The sequence below is a fragment of the Prionailurus bengalensis genome, chromosome B2 (assembly GCF_016509475.1).
Source record: "Prionailurus bengalensis isolate Pbe53 chromosome B2, Fcat_Pben_1.1_paternal_pri, whole genome shotgun sequence".
Taxonomy (NCBI): Eukaryota; Metazoa; Chordata; class Mammalia; order Carnivora; family Felidae; genus Prionailurus; species Prionailurus bengalensis.
The window spans coordinates 46,834,997-46,850,187 of NC_057349.1; the positions used below are offsets into that span (position 1 = coordinate 46,834,997).

At 39.1% G+C, this 15,191-nt stretch overlaps 1 pseudogene; it reads left to right on the plus strand.

Annotated features, from left to right (window-relative positions):
* The first annotated feature begins 14,204 nt into the window (after positions 1-14,204).
* LOC122490619 lies at positions 14,205-14,979 on the plus strand (annotated as a pseudogene).
* Positions 14,980-15,191: the final 212 nt, after the last annotated feature.

A 15,191-nucleotide genomic window follows, 5' to 3' on the forward strand; every position in this document is an offset into this window, starting at 1 on the left:
TGTTAAGTTTTTTAAAGCATAGTTGAGAATCTTCTCTTCTCATACTGTTTACAATGATAATGCCATAGGAACAAAGGTTGTGCTTACATCTTGTCTTTTCCCTTTGTTCCTACCTGTTTGGTGAGGGCAGAATAGGGAGTGAGGGGGCAGTGTTTGGAAGGGAAAATGGTTAATGGTTCTGAGTCCCTTGTGAGGTAATTAGAGAGGTATGCCTCTGCACATTTTGGGATTGAGGAAAAATTGATCTTTTTCTGATCTCTTCCATCTCAGATGACTTTTGTATTTTTTATCTTTGGCTATAACCATGATGGCAGATTGATTTGGTAATGCTTAGTATTACCAGGGACACTCTTTAGTAATATTCAAGTAAAGCCAACCATTCTGTCCCTTGCTGGACCATCCTAAAAAAAAAAAATGCTCAATTAAAATTCCCTTGCTCTACAAATACTAACTTTCCTCTTTCCTAGAATCTGAGGATGGTGAGAGAATGTGCTTTGTTAGGGGGCTACTTAGCTCTCAGTTTTAGAATATAAAGATGAAACTAAATTCTATAAGTTCTAGTTACCTTTGACTTTTCCTGTGACATAGGATGAATACGTAACCCCAACCATCTTATAAATGTGGGTCATTGCATTTATAGGGGAATGCTATTAGAAAAACTATTCAAAGTTTATGTCCTATATAAGATAGCTAAGTATGAAATTTTTGTACACATATGGATAAAGAATTAAACTCAATGGGGAAAAGTAAATGTCTGTTCATTTTATTACTGACCCTTCTTGTCATTCAGGATAAGTCATTTCTCTAGTTTGTGCACTATTTTCCCTTCTGACAAATCATGATAACCTTATAAAGAGGAAAGACCTCTGGAATTAGAACTCTTTTAAAATAACAACTTTTGAACAACTTAAGCAAGTTAGATAATTTTCTGAGCTTCAATTTATCATTAATAAGTTGATACTTACATTGTACAGATAAAATAAGAGTGGTCTATTATAGCGATTGGTGCAAAGTAGTTTGTTAGTAGACGTTAGTTTTTATTTTATCTACTCCACACATTTTTAGTGGTCCTGACAAAACACATAAGAGACTGCTTTGGAGATCTAGGATTAATTTTGGATTGATGTATCAATACATAATGGAAACTGGGATCCATTTTTATTCATTCATTCATTCACATATGGATGCAATGACTATTTTGGTTAGAAACAAACAACTGAACCAAAAATTGGTCAGTCTAGCATTTTCAGCTATATTTAGGTTAAAATAAAAAGACAAAAACCATGTGGAAGGGTGACTAAGTTGAACAATAATTTAACTACCTATGGTTTATTCATATGACTTCATTATATGGTGTCTAAAAATATTAATCATTAGTTGTTTGCCACCATTTTGTGTGAGGATCTGTCCTTAGTATTAAAAATACTCCCCACGGCGCCTGGGTGGCGCAGTCGGTTAAGCGTCCGACTTCAGCCAGGTCACGATCTCGCGGTCCGTGAGTTCGAGCCCCGCGTCAGGCTCTGGGCTGATGGCTCAGAGCCTGGAGCCTGTTTCTGATTCTGTGTCTCCCTCTCTCTCTGCCCCTCCCCCGTTCATGCTCTGTCTCTCTCTGTCCCAAAAATAAATAAAAAAATAAAAAAAAAATTAGAAAAAAAAATACTCCCCAAACTATGTATAATCTGGTAGCTTTAGGATCTATTGGTTGAGAAGATGCATAATAAAAAAGCTAGTGAGACTTCTACTTTTCTGTGCATTTGTATTTCAGTTATCTTATCACAGGAGTATATGTACAAGTCCTGTATTTCAGTGCATATTTACTAAAGCTGGGGCTTATTATTGAACATATATAAAGGTAATTTAAAGGCAAAATGGAGAACTGTTTTTATTAGTTTTGTGCAAATATAAACCTACTTTTTCCATGATCTTTAGAAAGTCATGGAAGGAGATTTGAATGCAATAAACTTATTCATCCATTCATTCCCTCATTCATTCTTTCAAAAACTGCTCATAAGCCAAGGTGCTCAGGATGTAATGTGAACTAAAACAGAGATGATCTCCTCATGGTACTTTTGGTGGGAAAGACAATTAAGAAACAAAACATTTTATTATATAATTTAGCAATAATAGTAATAGCAAGTAAGTAAGGGTTAAAAGAATGAGAGATGTGTTTGTGTGCAAGTGTGTGTGTGTGTGTGTGTGTGACAGAGAGAGAGAGAGAGACAGAGAGAGACAGAGAGAGAGAGAGAGAGAGAGAGAGAGATTGGCAGGGTTGGGGTGGGGAAATATTTCAGGGAAAATCTAATGAAGTGACCAACATCTAAGCAGTTTAAGTGTTCTGCACCCAATTCCAATATGGTGGTGGGGTTTTCACACCAATAAGCAATCCTTGAACACTAGCTGGGTGTCCTACAATTCAACTCCATTCTGACCCTATCTACAGGAGATTGCATCAGATTCCACAGATTATGGACTCAGTGACACAAGATTACCTTTCACTTCAAATGCTGAATGCAAGCCCATGTTAGCACCTTTCTCTGACCACCAGTTGTAGATTGAATGTTCCAAGGACTCCCTCCACAGATTCAATTTATTTGCTACAACAGCTCACAGAATTCAGGGAAACATTTTACTCATCAGATCGCCGGTTTATTATAGAAGGATATAACTCAGGAACAGTCATATGTAAGAGCTGCATAGGGCAAGGTATGAGGGAAGGACAGGGAGTTTCCATGCTCTCTGAGAGTGCCACAAGCTCACCAACTGAGAAGCTCTCTGAATGAACCCTGTCTTTTTGGGGTTTCGTGGAGGCTTTGTTACATAGGGATGGTTGATAAAAGCAATGGCCATTCACTAACCCTTCTCCCTTCCTGGAGGTTGGGTGTGAGACTGAAAGTTCCAACCTTTTAATCACATAACTCCATTAGCAGCAGCCCCTATCCTTAGGTGTAGTCCCAAAGTCACCTCATTAACACAACAAGATACATGTATTTCTCTCATCCCTTCGGAAATTCCAAGGGTTTGAGCAGACCTGTGCCAGGGAGAGGTTGAATATCAAATACATATTTCTTATTATAAATCAGAATACCACAGTCCACCTCCTAGTCTTTGAGAAAAGATCCCTTAGAGCAAAAACAGTCATAAAACCCAAAAGATACTGGCATATTACTAGAATCTCATTCAGTCATTAATCACTATTCCAGTTCATCATCATATCTTATGGAAATGCCTAGGGCAAGACCACTCAGGTTTGCAGGCTTTCATTCCACCTTGTCAGGTTCCAAAAGCAAAAGTGGTCTCAGTCATAATATGGCTTACCCTTTCAGGCGTCTGGTATCATCGAGTTAAAGGAAAATATCATCTCTTGCTCTGAACCTCTTCCAAGGTGTTAATGTAATAATGAATTTCCCTCATTACATAAGCCACATACTCATTTCTTTCTTATGAATCATCCCTGTTTCCAACATTTGTGGTTGCAACCCTGGTCCTGTGACCAATACATGAGGTAGTGGGGGAAAATGTTGAGGTGATGTGGGGAAGAAGATTTAAAAACTATGATTGTTATACTGGAGTCCTCCCAGCTTTGGAAAGATTTGCATTGTCATACTAGCATCCTTCCCGACCCGTACCTCCCCAGATCTACCAGAAAAAAATCAAATCCGGTGGGGTACTTTTTAGTGAGCGCACAACTTGTGAAGGTGTGTAAACCAGCACTTTGTTGGTATCTCTTATTTTAGACAAGCAGTGTTTTAATTGCTCACTCCAATTCTCTAACTACCACTCTGTGGAGGATAGCTCTCTGTCTATTGTTGGATTTCATGGACTGTAACGTGTGGTCTTTGGTCTAAGGAAATGACAGTTGGCCATTACATCTGGTGTGATATCTTTTGTTTGGTTCTTTCTGTCCACTGGATCAGCAAAGCCTAACGCTGAGCCAGTCTCTATTCCTGTCAAAATCCATTTGTAGCCCTCAAGGCTACCAATAGCAGTCTGATTTGCCAGCTATGATCAGGGCCTTCCCACAAGGGAATCTGCCACATAGCCATCTGCAGTCTCTGCCTCTCTTGTTAGCAGACAGAACAGTTCTTATTGCCATGTGGTGTCTCAGGGAAGCAAGAGGACTCTAATTAGATTTAGCCCATTTCTGTACTACTGCCATACCCCCATATCCACTTATTTCAAGGACCCACATTGCTGCCTCAGGGGAGCATGTTGTATATCTGCTGTCAATTCCAGTCACTTTCCAAACCTAGAAAGTAGTTCTTCTAATGGGCATCCACATGTCCTGCTTTAACACACTCCACTAATTTCCATAGAGCCATGCTCCATAAGGTCATCCCTTTAATAGGCCAGGTTTCCATTGCCCCTCTGCCCAGCCATATGGCCATCCCACTGACCACTGCCCATGAGTCAGTAAAAACCCAAACATATGGTCTTTTCCCAGTGTTCAGTTCTTCTATCACCACTAGGAAAACAGCACACCAAGCTGACCTTTCTTACCTTCTTCAATCAGAGTGGTGGATTTACAAACAAGATGTTGTTGTTCATTCACTTGGGAACTGCCAGCCACAAACAAAGAAGCTCTTGGTCAGTCAGTCCAGAGCTCTTATAGATATTGCCTAAGCAACAAAAGAATCCAGAAGTTCCTCTCACACAGTTCCAGAGTCCATCCTGGAGAAAAGAAGCTTCCTGCCCACGAGTATCTCTCTTGCATTCTCCTCACAGCAAGATTACGTATAAACGATTTCCATATTATTATGGAACTTTTCTGGGTACTGCCATCCCCATTAGAGCGTTTCTCCAACATCATCCTAGACATGGCTATTTCAGATTTCAAAATTGCTTTCGTTTTCAGTCATTGGGGTAGCTTCCATTAATGCCTGATGGCAAGGTAGTAAATGCCACTCAAGTGGAAATTCTCTAATTCAAAGCCCAGTGGCCATCCCTGGAAGGTGCTCATGGGCATTTGTTCTAAATTAATGTCGAGGTTCCATATAAAGCTATCACACAGAGAATTTGTATCTACCCTTGTTCCAGGTATTATTCCACACTGTGTGGGCTTGGGTAATCTTACTCATTTTCATTTAGCATGTCCAATAAACATCATTTGAAGGGCTAATTTACATGTCTTCTGTTTTATATTACTAGTTGGGGGAAATATTCTCTAGTCAGATACAGTCTCCATCTCCATAATATAATAAGGTAGAAGATATACAACCACTTCACATAAAGCCAGTTCAAACTTGTCAATTCTTCTGTAAACATTTACCTTAATTCCATCAAACCTTACATTCCTAAATGTGTCTTCCTTTAGGACTTCAACAAGTTTTGGTTTTACCATACTAGGTCAGGGGATTGTTCCCCAGTATGACAGAATATCCATTCCCTTAATACATGCACGCAAAGGAGACACAGTTTTCTTATATAAAACTTGCTTAAACATTCTTATTTTCATAATCTTATCAACCAATCAGTCTAATTATAGTTCTAGTCAGGGCTTCCCCAATGGGCTTTGAGACCACAGTTCCTGGGACTTCTGTGGTCAAGGAATCCTGGAAACGTATTTTCTCCACCACCCCCCCCCCCACCATTTTACCTATTCTTGTGCAAATAGTTTGAGTCCCCAGGGAGGGGTTGAGCCTAGTGACTCTGGCCTTTTTTATCAGTCCTTTCCTTAATTAGTCTGCCTAATCACTGCCCCAAGCGATTGATTACTCCTCAAATTTCTCATAGTAATTTCTACCTTCAAATTTTTAAGATTTCTTCAACCAAGGATATATACATCCAACTTATATTTGGCCCTATAATGTTGGGAGACCAGCAGGCAGTCCCTTTGGCAGCAAGTATTAAAAACTTTGTTTTAGGGGCGCCTGGGTGGCGCAGTCGGTTAAGCGTCCGACTTCAGCCAGGTCACGATCTCGCGGTCCGTGAGTTCGAGCCCCGCGTCAGGCTCTGGGCTGATGGCTCAGAGCCTGGAGCCTGTTTCCGATTCTGTGTCTCCCTCTCTCTCTGCCCCTCCCCCGTTCATGCTCTGTCTCTCTCTGTCCCAAAAATAAAATAAACGTTGAAAAAAAAATTTTTTTTTTTTAAAAACTTCGTTTTAGGAGTGCCCGGGTGGCTCAGTCGGTTAAGCGTCTGACTTAAGCTCAGGTCAGGATCTCACGGTCCGTGAGTTCGAGCCCTGCGTCGCACTCTGGGCTGATGGCTCAGAGCCTGGAGCCTGCTTCCGATTCTGTGTCTCCCTCTCTCTCTGCCCCTCCCCCGTTTATGCTCTGTCTCTCTCTGTCTCAAAAATAAATAAACGTTAAAAAAAAATTAAAAAAAAAAACTTTGTTTTAAACTCATCAAAGTCTATTTTATTTATCCCTGATGGCAATGCTTCCTTAACTCCTTAGAACACAATCTTTCTTTGACTGGTAAACAGTGTCTCTCATACCCTTCAGTATTAAATGTGGTGTTCTTTGTGAAACCTCTCCAGGATTCCTAGATAGTTAGTAACCCCCACCCTCTATGTTTCTAAACACACCCCCAACTCTGTTTTTCCTTCACATTTTATTATCATTAACTGATAACAACCCTGTCTTTCTTAAAGGATACAAGCAGTATTAGGGCAGAAACCATTTCATTTATCCTCGTGTTCACAGCACATACCATACTGTCTGTCTTATAGCATCGGTTCAATTAATGTCTAGTGACATAGAAAAGGAGAGAAGGAAGAAATAAAATGCAAATAAATGTAAAATGTAGAGGAAACATAGTACCAAAACTGTTAGTGTAAGTGAATATTGTTGGCTTCTTTATAGAGGATATTAGGTTATATTGTAAAGTGGTTTCATGTTTTATCCCTTGTAATACAAAACCCCTAAATGTCAGATATTAGAGGGAAAGATTTATACACAGCTGAAATGATACAGAGAGTACTGGTTAAAAAACAAAACAAAACACTACATATAAATATCTCCCTTTTCATAATGTTGTCCAGGGTTGACTGTTGCTTTTAAGGCTGATCTGGGCAATGCTGCGTGGAGTCAGTTTTCATCTTAGTAGATGATGAGAGCATCATGTATGTAGTGGCCACAGGCGAGCAGCCCCCAAGGGCATCACTTGGCATATTGATTATTCTGAATTAAAAGATACTGAAGAAACAGCCAGTACAAGAAGAAAGAACACTCTGACAGCCCCTTTGTCTCCAGAAAGCAGAAGATAAATCTCCATGTCAAAGGAACTATTCCAGTACCAGAGATAAAGAGACATCCTTATCACGTAGATAGAGAATTCAGAGTTGAGAAGCCCGTATTGATAAACCAAGTACTTGTACTAATTTACTACTGCAGCTCAAATGCTATTTAGATTTTTTGCCAATCCAAGCTCCCAACATAAGTTACCTTTGCTCTGTCAATTTCTCACAGATTTATTGTTTCTTGGTCTAAAATATATAAAAACTGCATGCCTTGGCCATTTCTTTAGGTCTTAATTCCATTATTAGGCCTCTGTGTACATATAATTAAATTTTGTTCTTTATTGCTGTTAATCTGTCTCATGTCAATTCTCAGACTAGCTAGAAGAACACTGAGGGAATAAGAATAATTTTCTTCCCCAACCTGTGACTATTATATTAATTATGAAGTCCAAACCCTATTTATTTAAGTATGAAAAAACTGAGGAGTTAAGTGACATACCTATATTCCTTATTCTTTTTAAAAATGTTTATTTATTTATTTTGAGAGAGAGAGAGAGAGAGAGAGAGAGAGAGAGAGAGAGAGAGTGGGAGAGGGGCAAAGAGAGAAGGAGAGAGAGAAAATCCCAATCCCATGATCTGAGAGTCCCAGTCCCCATGACCTGAGCTGAAATCAAGAGTCAGATGCTTAACCTACTAAGCCACCCGGGCACCCCACTATGTTCCATATTGCTAAGATAATTTGGTTCTATACAAAGCTGGGAGACCCCTGACCTCCATCTTCTTTTGAGGTTCCTTCTAGAAAAGATTATAAACTCCTAACTCCCTAACATGAGATACAAAGAAGTTTAAAACATGATTGCTTCCCAGGGTTGAATTTACCTCAGTCTGGATGCCAAATTGTACATCTGGAGTTGAGACTTGTAATCTTTAAACAATTTGTTTATTTTTACACTTGTGTAATGCTTTGATAAGAAAGTTGCAGGGAGAGAATTCACATTATAGAAAGGAAAGGGAAATTGAGTGCAAAAAGCCTAGAAGAGAATGAAAAAAAATTGTGACAGTAGGAATTTGCCCTATTGTTTCTATAGTCTTTATATTTTTTTGTAAATTGTTCTTTGGTTAATTGCCTGAAGTTAAAAAGCAATAAAATAGGGGCACCTGGGTGGCTCAGTGGGTTAGGCGACTGCCTTCAGCTCAGGTCATGATTGCACAGTTTGTGAGTTTGAGCCCCGCGTGGGGCTCTGTGCTGACAGCTCAGAGCCTGGAGCCTACCTCAGATTCTGTGTCTTGCCTTCTCTCTACCCCTCCCCTGCTCATGCTCTGTGTCTCTCTGTCTCTCAATAATAAATAAAGGTTAAAAATTAAAAAAAAAAAAGCAATACAATAAATGTTAAACAAGAAGATATCTAGGTGAGTTGACAATAATTCCAAGCTTTGCCTTGGGCTGACGGAAGAGAAAAATGAGAGACATAGAATTGCATAGAGGTCGAGATAAAGATAGATAGTTGGGGGAATAAAGGAGAGGTGGAGGACTAGGATGAGTGAGAGCTGACACTCTTTTGCCTCTCCTATTGGCATTAACCCAACAATTGCATGCCATTCATTTTTTTTTTTTAGGTGAATAAACTGTCAGCTTTATTTATTTATTTATTTTTTATGAAATTTATTGACAAATTGGTTTCCATACAACACCCAGTGCTCATCCCAAAAGGTGCCCTTCTCAATACCCATCACCCACCCTCTCCTCCCTCCCACCCCCCATCAACCCTCAGTTTGTTCTCAGTTTTTAACAGTCTCTTATGCTTTGGCTCTCTCCCATTCTAACCTCCTTTTTTTTTTTTTCCTTCCCCTCCCCCATGGGTTCCTGTTGAGTTTCTCAGGATCCACATAAGAGTGAAACCATATGGTATCTGTCTTTCTCTGTATGGCTTATTTCACTTAGCATCACACTCTCCAGTTCCATCCACGTTGCTACAAAAGGCCATATTTCATTTTTTCTTATTGCCACGTAATATTCCATTGTGTATATAAACCACAATTTCTTTATCCATTCATCAGTTGATGGACATTTAGGCTCTTTCCATAATTTGGCTATTGTTGAGAGTGCTGCTATGAACATTGGGGTACAAGTGCCCCTATGCATCAGTACTCCTGTATCGCTTGGGTAAATTCCTAGCAGTGCTGTTGCTGGGTCATAGGGTAGGTCTATTTTTAATTTTCTGAGGAACCTCCTCACTGCTTTCCAGAGCGGCTGCACCAATTTGCATTCCCACCAACAGTGCAAGAGGGTTCCCGTTTCTCCACATCCTTGCCAGCATCTATAGTCTCCTGATTTGTTCATTTTGGCCACTCTGACTGGCGTGAGGTGATATCTGAGTGTGGTTTTGATTTGTATTTCCCTGATAAGAAGCGACGCTGAACATCTTTTCATGTGCCTGTTGGCCATCCAGATGTCTTCTTTAGAGAAGTGTCTATTCATGTTTTCTGCCCATTTCTTCACTGGGTTATTTGTTTTTCGGGTGTGGAGTTTGGTGAGCTCTTTATAGATTTTGGATACTAGCCCTTTGTCCGATATGTCATTTGCGAAGATCTTTTCCCATTCCGTTGGTTGCCTTTTAGTTTTGTTGGTTGTTTCCTTTGCTGTGCAGAAGCTTTTTATCTTCATAAGGTCCCAGTAATTCACTTTTGCTTTTAATTCCCTTGCCTTTGGGGATGTGTCGAGTAAGAGATTGCTATGGCTGAGGTCAGAGAGGTCTTTTCCTGCTTTCTCCTCTAAGGTTTTGATGGTTTCCTGTCTCACATTTAGGTCCTTTATCCATTTTGAGTTTATTTTTGTGAATGGTGTGAGAAAGTGGTCTAGTTTCAACCTTCTGCATGTTGCTGTCCAGTTCTCCCAGCACCATTTGTGAAAGAGGCTGTCTTTTTTCCATTGGATGTTCTTTCCTGCTTTGTCAAAGATGAGTTGGGCATACGTTTGTGCGTCTAGTTCTGGGGTTTCTATTCTATTCCATTGGTCTATGTGTCTGTTTTGGTGCCAATACCATGCTGTCTTGATGATGACAGCTTTGTAGTAGAGGCTAAAGTCTGGGATTGTGATGCCTCCCACTTTGGTTTTCTTCTTTAATATTACTTTGGCTATTCAGGGTCTTTTGTGGTTCCATACAAATTTTAGGATTGCTTGTTCTAGCATCAAGAAGAATGCTGGTGCAATTTTGATTGGGATTGCATTGAATGTGTAGATTGCTTTGGGTAGTATTGACATTTTAACAATATTTATTCTTCCAATCCATGAGCATGGAATGTTTTTCCATTTCTTTATATCTTCTTCAATTTCCTTCATAAACTTTCTATAGTTTTTAGCATACAGATCTTTTACATCTTTGGTTAGGTTTATTCCTAGGTATTTTATGCTTCTTGGTGCAATTGTGAATGGGATCAGTGTTTTTATTTGTCTTTCTGCTGCTTCATTATTAGTATATAAGAATGCAACTGATTTCTGTACGTTCATTTTGTATCCTGCGACTTTGCTGAATTCATGTATCAGTTCTAGCAGACTTTTGGTGGAGTCTGTCGGGTTTTCCATGTATAATATCATGTCATCTGCAAAAAAATGAAAGCCTGACTCATCTTTGCCAATTTTGATGCCTTTGATTTCCTTTTGTTGTCTGATCTAGCACTTCCAACACTATGTTAAACAACAGCAATGAGAGTGGACATCCCTGTCGTGTTCCTGATCTCGGGGCGGGGCGGGGGGGGAAACTCTCAGTTTTCCCCCATTGAGGATTATATTAGCTGTGGGCTTTTAATAAATGGCTTTTATGATGTTTAAGTATGTTCCTTCTATCCTGACTTTCTCGAGGGTTTTTATTAAGGAAGGATGCTGAATTTTGTCAAATGCTTTTTATGCATCGATTGACAGGATCATATGGTTTTTACTTTTCTTTTATTAATGCGATGTATCACATTGATTGATTTGTGAATGTTGAACCAGCCCTGCATCCCAGGAATGAATCCCACTTGAGCATGGTGAATAATTCTTTTTATAGGCTGTTGAATTAAATTTGCTAGTATCTTATTGAGAATTTTTGCATCCATATTCATCAGGGATATTGGCCTGTAGTTTTCTTTTTTTGCTGGGTCTCTATTTGGTTTAGGAATCAAAGTAATGCTGGCTTCATAGAATGAGTCTGGAAGTTTTCCTTCCCTTTCTATTTTTTGGAACAGCTTGAGAAAGATGGGTATTATCTCTGCTTTAAATGTGTGGTAGAGTTCCCCTGGGAAGCCATCTGGTCCTGGACTTTTATTTGTTGGGAGATATTTGATAACTGATTCATTTTCTTCACTGCTTATGGGTCTGTTCAACTTTTCTATTTCTTCCTGTTTGAGTTTTGGAAGTGTGTGGGTGTTTAGGAATTTGTCCATTTCTTCCAGGTTGTCCAGTTTGTTGGCATATATTTTTTCATAGTATTCCCTGATAATTGCTTGTATCTCTGAGGGATTGGTTGTAATAATTCCATTTTCATTCATGATTTTATCTGTTTGGGTCATCTGCCTTTTCTTTTTGAGAAGCCTGGCTAGAGGTTTGTCAATTTTGTTTATTTTTTCAAAAAACCAACTCTTGGTTTCATTGATCTGCCCTACAGTTTTTTTAGATTCTATATTGTTTATTTCTGCTCTGATCTTTATTATTTCTCTTCTTCTGCTGGGTTTAGGCTGCCTTTGCTGTTCTGCTTCTAGTTCCTTTAGGTGTGCTGTTAGATTTTGTATTTGGGATTTTTCTTGTTTCTTGAGATAGGCCTGGATTGCAATGTATTTTCCTCTCAGGACTGCCTTTGCTGCGTCCCAAAGCGTTTGGATTGTTGTATTTTAACCATTCATTTTTCTATGTATACCCGTGGTGCCCCCTGACCCTAAGACTATAAACCTCCTACCTGGTGGTTCCCCATTCCCCGTGATCATAAATTGCTATTCCTTACTTTCATCTGAAACTTCCAGTTCTGCAGGTAAACTAAAAACCAATAAGAGATGATGCTTGGTCATAGCAACAAGATTTATTAAGCTACTTTCATGTAGACAGAAATCTCTTTAAAATAAAAAATAATAATAATTACTAATGCAGAATTAGCAATTATTTTTTAAGTTTAAAGAGACTTCTATAATCAGCAATTATTACTGATCAAATTAATTCATGAATGAATTGATGAATATGGTGGTCCGTATGTGCCTGACATCATTCAAAAGACTGCTTATAAACCACGTGGGCCCTGCTCCCAGGCAGTGCTTGGCACAGAGTAAGGAAGCCTTAACTATTGGAGGAGTGACTAAATTTAGTGACAAAAGCTTGAGACTCTATTGTCACAATCCTGTCATTAAGTAACAAAGAAAAGGAAAAATATATGAGGAAAAGAACTAAAGAGAAAAAGGGGAAAGGCCAAAAAGAAGGCAAATATACACTGAGAAAGTGATATTTTGGAACAATGCACTGTCTACTCTTGAGCACATATCACTTTCCTATTCCCAGCACTACCTGCCCTGATACATACTGTATCTTCTTAAAGTTCAAATAATTATTGAAATTCTTTGCAATTATTGAAATAATTCCAAGTTAATAATTTGATTACTATAAAATGTGATTATTCAGAAATTTAATGGCTGACACTTTTAACAAGCCTTTTCAAATTTACCTCTCATTCTTGATCTCATGAAGCTTTATTGTTCGGATATTTAGAATTCCATGAAAAAAAATGCTGCTATAATTTGAATAAAATGCCTAACTGATTTAAGTTGCAATAAAATATTTTTATTCTGGGTTTGGTCATTATGCTCAGACCTAAGTTTGAAGAAGAAAGCATGGTAGATGAAGGAAAGAAGAAAGGCTTGATTTATTCTATAAAATAAGAGAGACTGTTGAAAGTGGAATAGCATGATATTAACTAATTTGAGGTATAACTGCAGATGAAGTTTTGGGGTGCTGGTGGAGTGGTCTGGAGCCGACAGCCAAGAAAGAATATGTCTTTGGTGCAAAAAGGTGCTTTCATTAAAGCACGGGGTCAGGACCCATGGGCAGGAAGAGCTGCACTGGGGTCATGACAGGTAACTCATTATAAACCCCCAGATTGGGAGGGGGTCAGAGATAGAGTAAGTCTTTAAGGTATTTTAGAAGCAAGGTTTCTAGGACCTTGAGGGGCTAGCTGTTGGTAGGGAAATGCCGTTTATTACCATTTAATAAAACCTCAGTCATGAGACCCTTCAGATGTATATCAGGGGGCCATAAGCTTGGAGTATGATTGCCAGCCTGTATCTTGGGGTAGTTGAGATAAAGGAAGTAGACTTACAGGATCCTCGAGGTTGGGATAATGTTAAGCTAAGATTCTCTTTTGCCCCTAGCAAAGTGTCCTCATTGAGGCAACTGGGCTTTTAGAGAGAGGTCACTCTGCTGGTTTCAAGGACTTGTCAATGGGCTATCAGCAGTAAGGGAATTAATTTTTCATTTGCCTAAGTTTCCCACATCACCCTGGCAAGCAACTAAACCCCTTTTCTTTGTTCTTGGGTAGCCAGAAGTGTCCGAGGAATATCACACATATTCCATGGCAGGGTTGGGATGGGGGATACTCCCTCATCAACTGCCATATAAACAATGAATCAGGAAGTGGAGGACAAGGATGAAAGCAGAGACCAGGTAGAGGTTTATTTCAGTGACAGGCCGTGAGATGATAATGGCTTCTTGTAGGTTTATAGCAGTGGAAATGGAAGAAAATGGATTAAACTGAGAATGATTTTGCAGGGAAAGCCAACATGATTTACTGTAGACTAGAGGTGGAATGTGAGTAAAATAAAGGAATTTTTAAAAAGCACCAGTGGAATGTGAGTAAAAGAAAGGATTTTTTTAATTTTAATTTTTAATTTTTTAATTTTTAAAAAGCACCAGTCGCTTCTTTTTGGAGGAGGAGGCCAGAGTCAGATGTTGGCAGGGAGGCCAAGGCCCCTACCAGTGTAAACAGAGAGCTGGGGTTTAGGCTGTTCCACAATGGGTGAACCAGAGCCAGTGAGTGCCCCTCCACTCCCTCTGAGGCAGTACATCAAGGAGTGTACAGATGAAAATATTCAGGAAGGCCTAAGCGTCAGGCCTATACTTACAATAAAAAAATAGTTGGAAGATGTTAAGCAACCAGTTCCAATGTGATGATCTTATCATCTGCCGTGCAGAAAGTTAGGACAATAAACAGCTTCATCCTATACAGTTTGGTCACAAGAATAAGCTGAGAAAATTCAATATGTCTCTCCTTATTAATTTCTTAGACTTCATAGACTTTATTTATTTATTTATTTATTTATTTATTTATTTATGTAATTTTTAAGTAGGCTTCATGCCCAGCACAGAGCCCAACATGAGGCTTGGAAATCAGGACCAATCCTGAGATCAAGACCTGAGCTGAGATCAAGAGAAGGACACTTAACTAAGTCACCCAGGTGCCCCAGACCTCTTAGATATTTTGATATGGAGTCCTGGGAATATAAAATGAGAAGAGAAAGCTAGAAGATCTTAAGCTGCTTTTTGTACTAATGCATAGGACCTTGAGAGAGACCTTGAGAATTACAAGGAAGGTGAAGAAATGCTAATGCCTTGAAATAGTTAAGATGTTTCAAAAGCATCTACAATGAGTCATTGAGATGACACAGTTGGTTGGCTTCTTTGCCTCATGATTTGCCCCATTCAGAATCAGATATGTGAGATATAGAGAGAAGCAAGAGATGTTGATGATAGCAACATTTGAAGTGGTCGGAATGAACTACAGAGATAAAATGTATTTTGTCTGGAGAGACCAAATGATAAAGATGCTGCTTTGTGTATATAATTGATGCAATGAATGAAAGACAGTGAAGGATGTTTCTTTTTCTTCTTGCTTTTCTTTTTCTCCTTGCTTTTCTTTTTCTCTTTCAGTAAATAGCATCATATATCAGTTAATTTGCTTTTGGACAGCCTTAAAAGAGTTATCACCAGAAGTCATGTAAA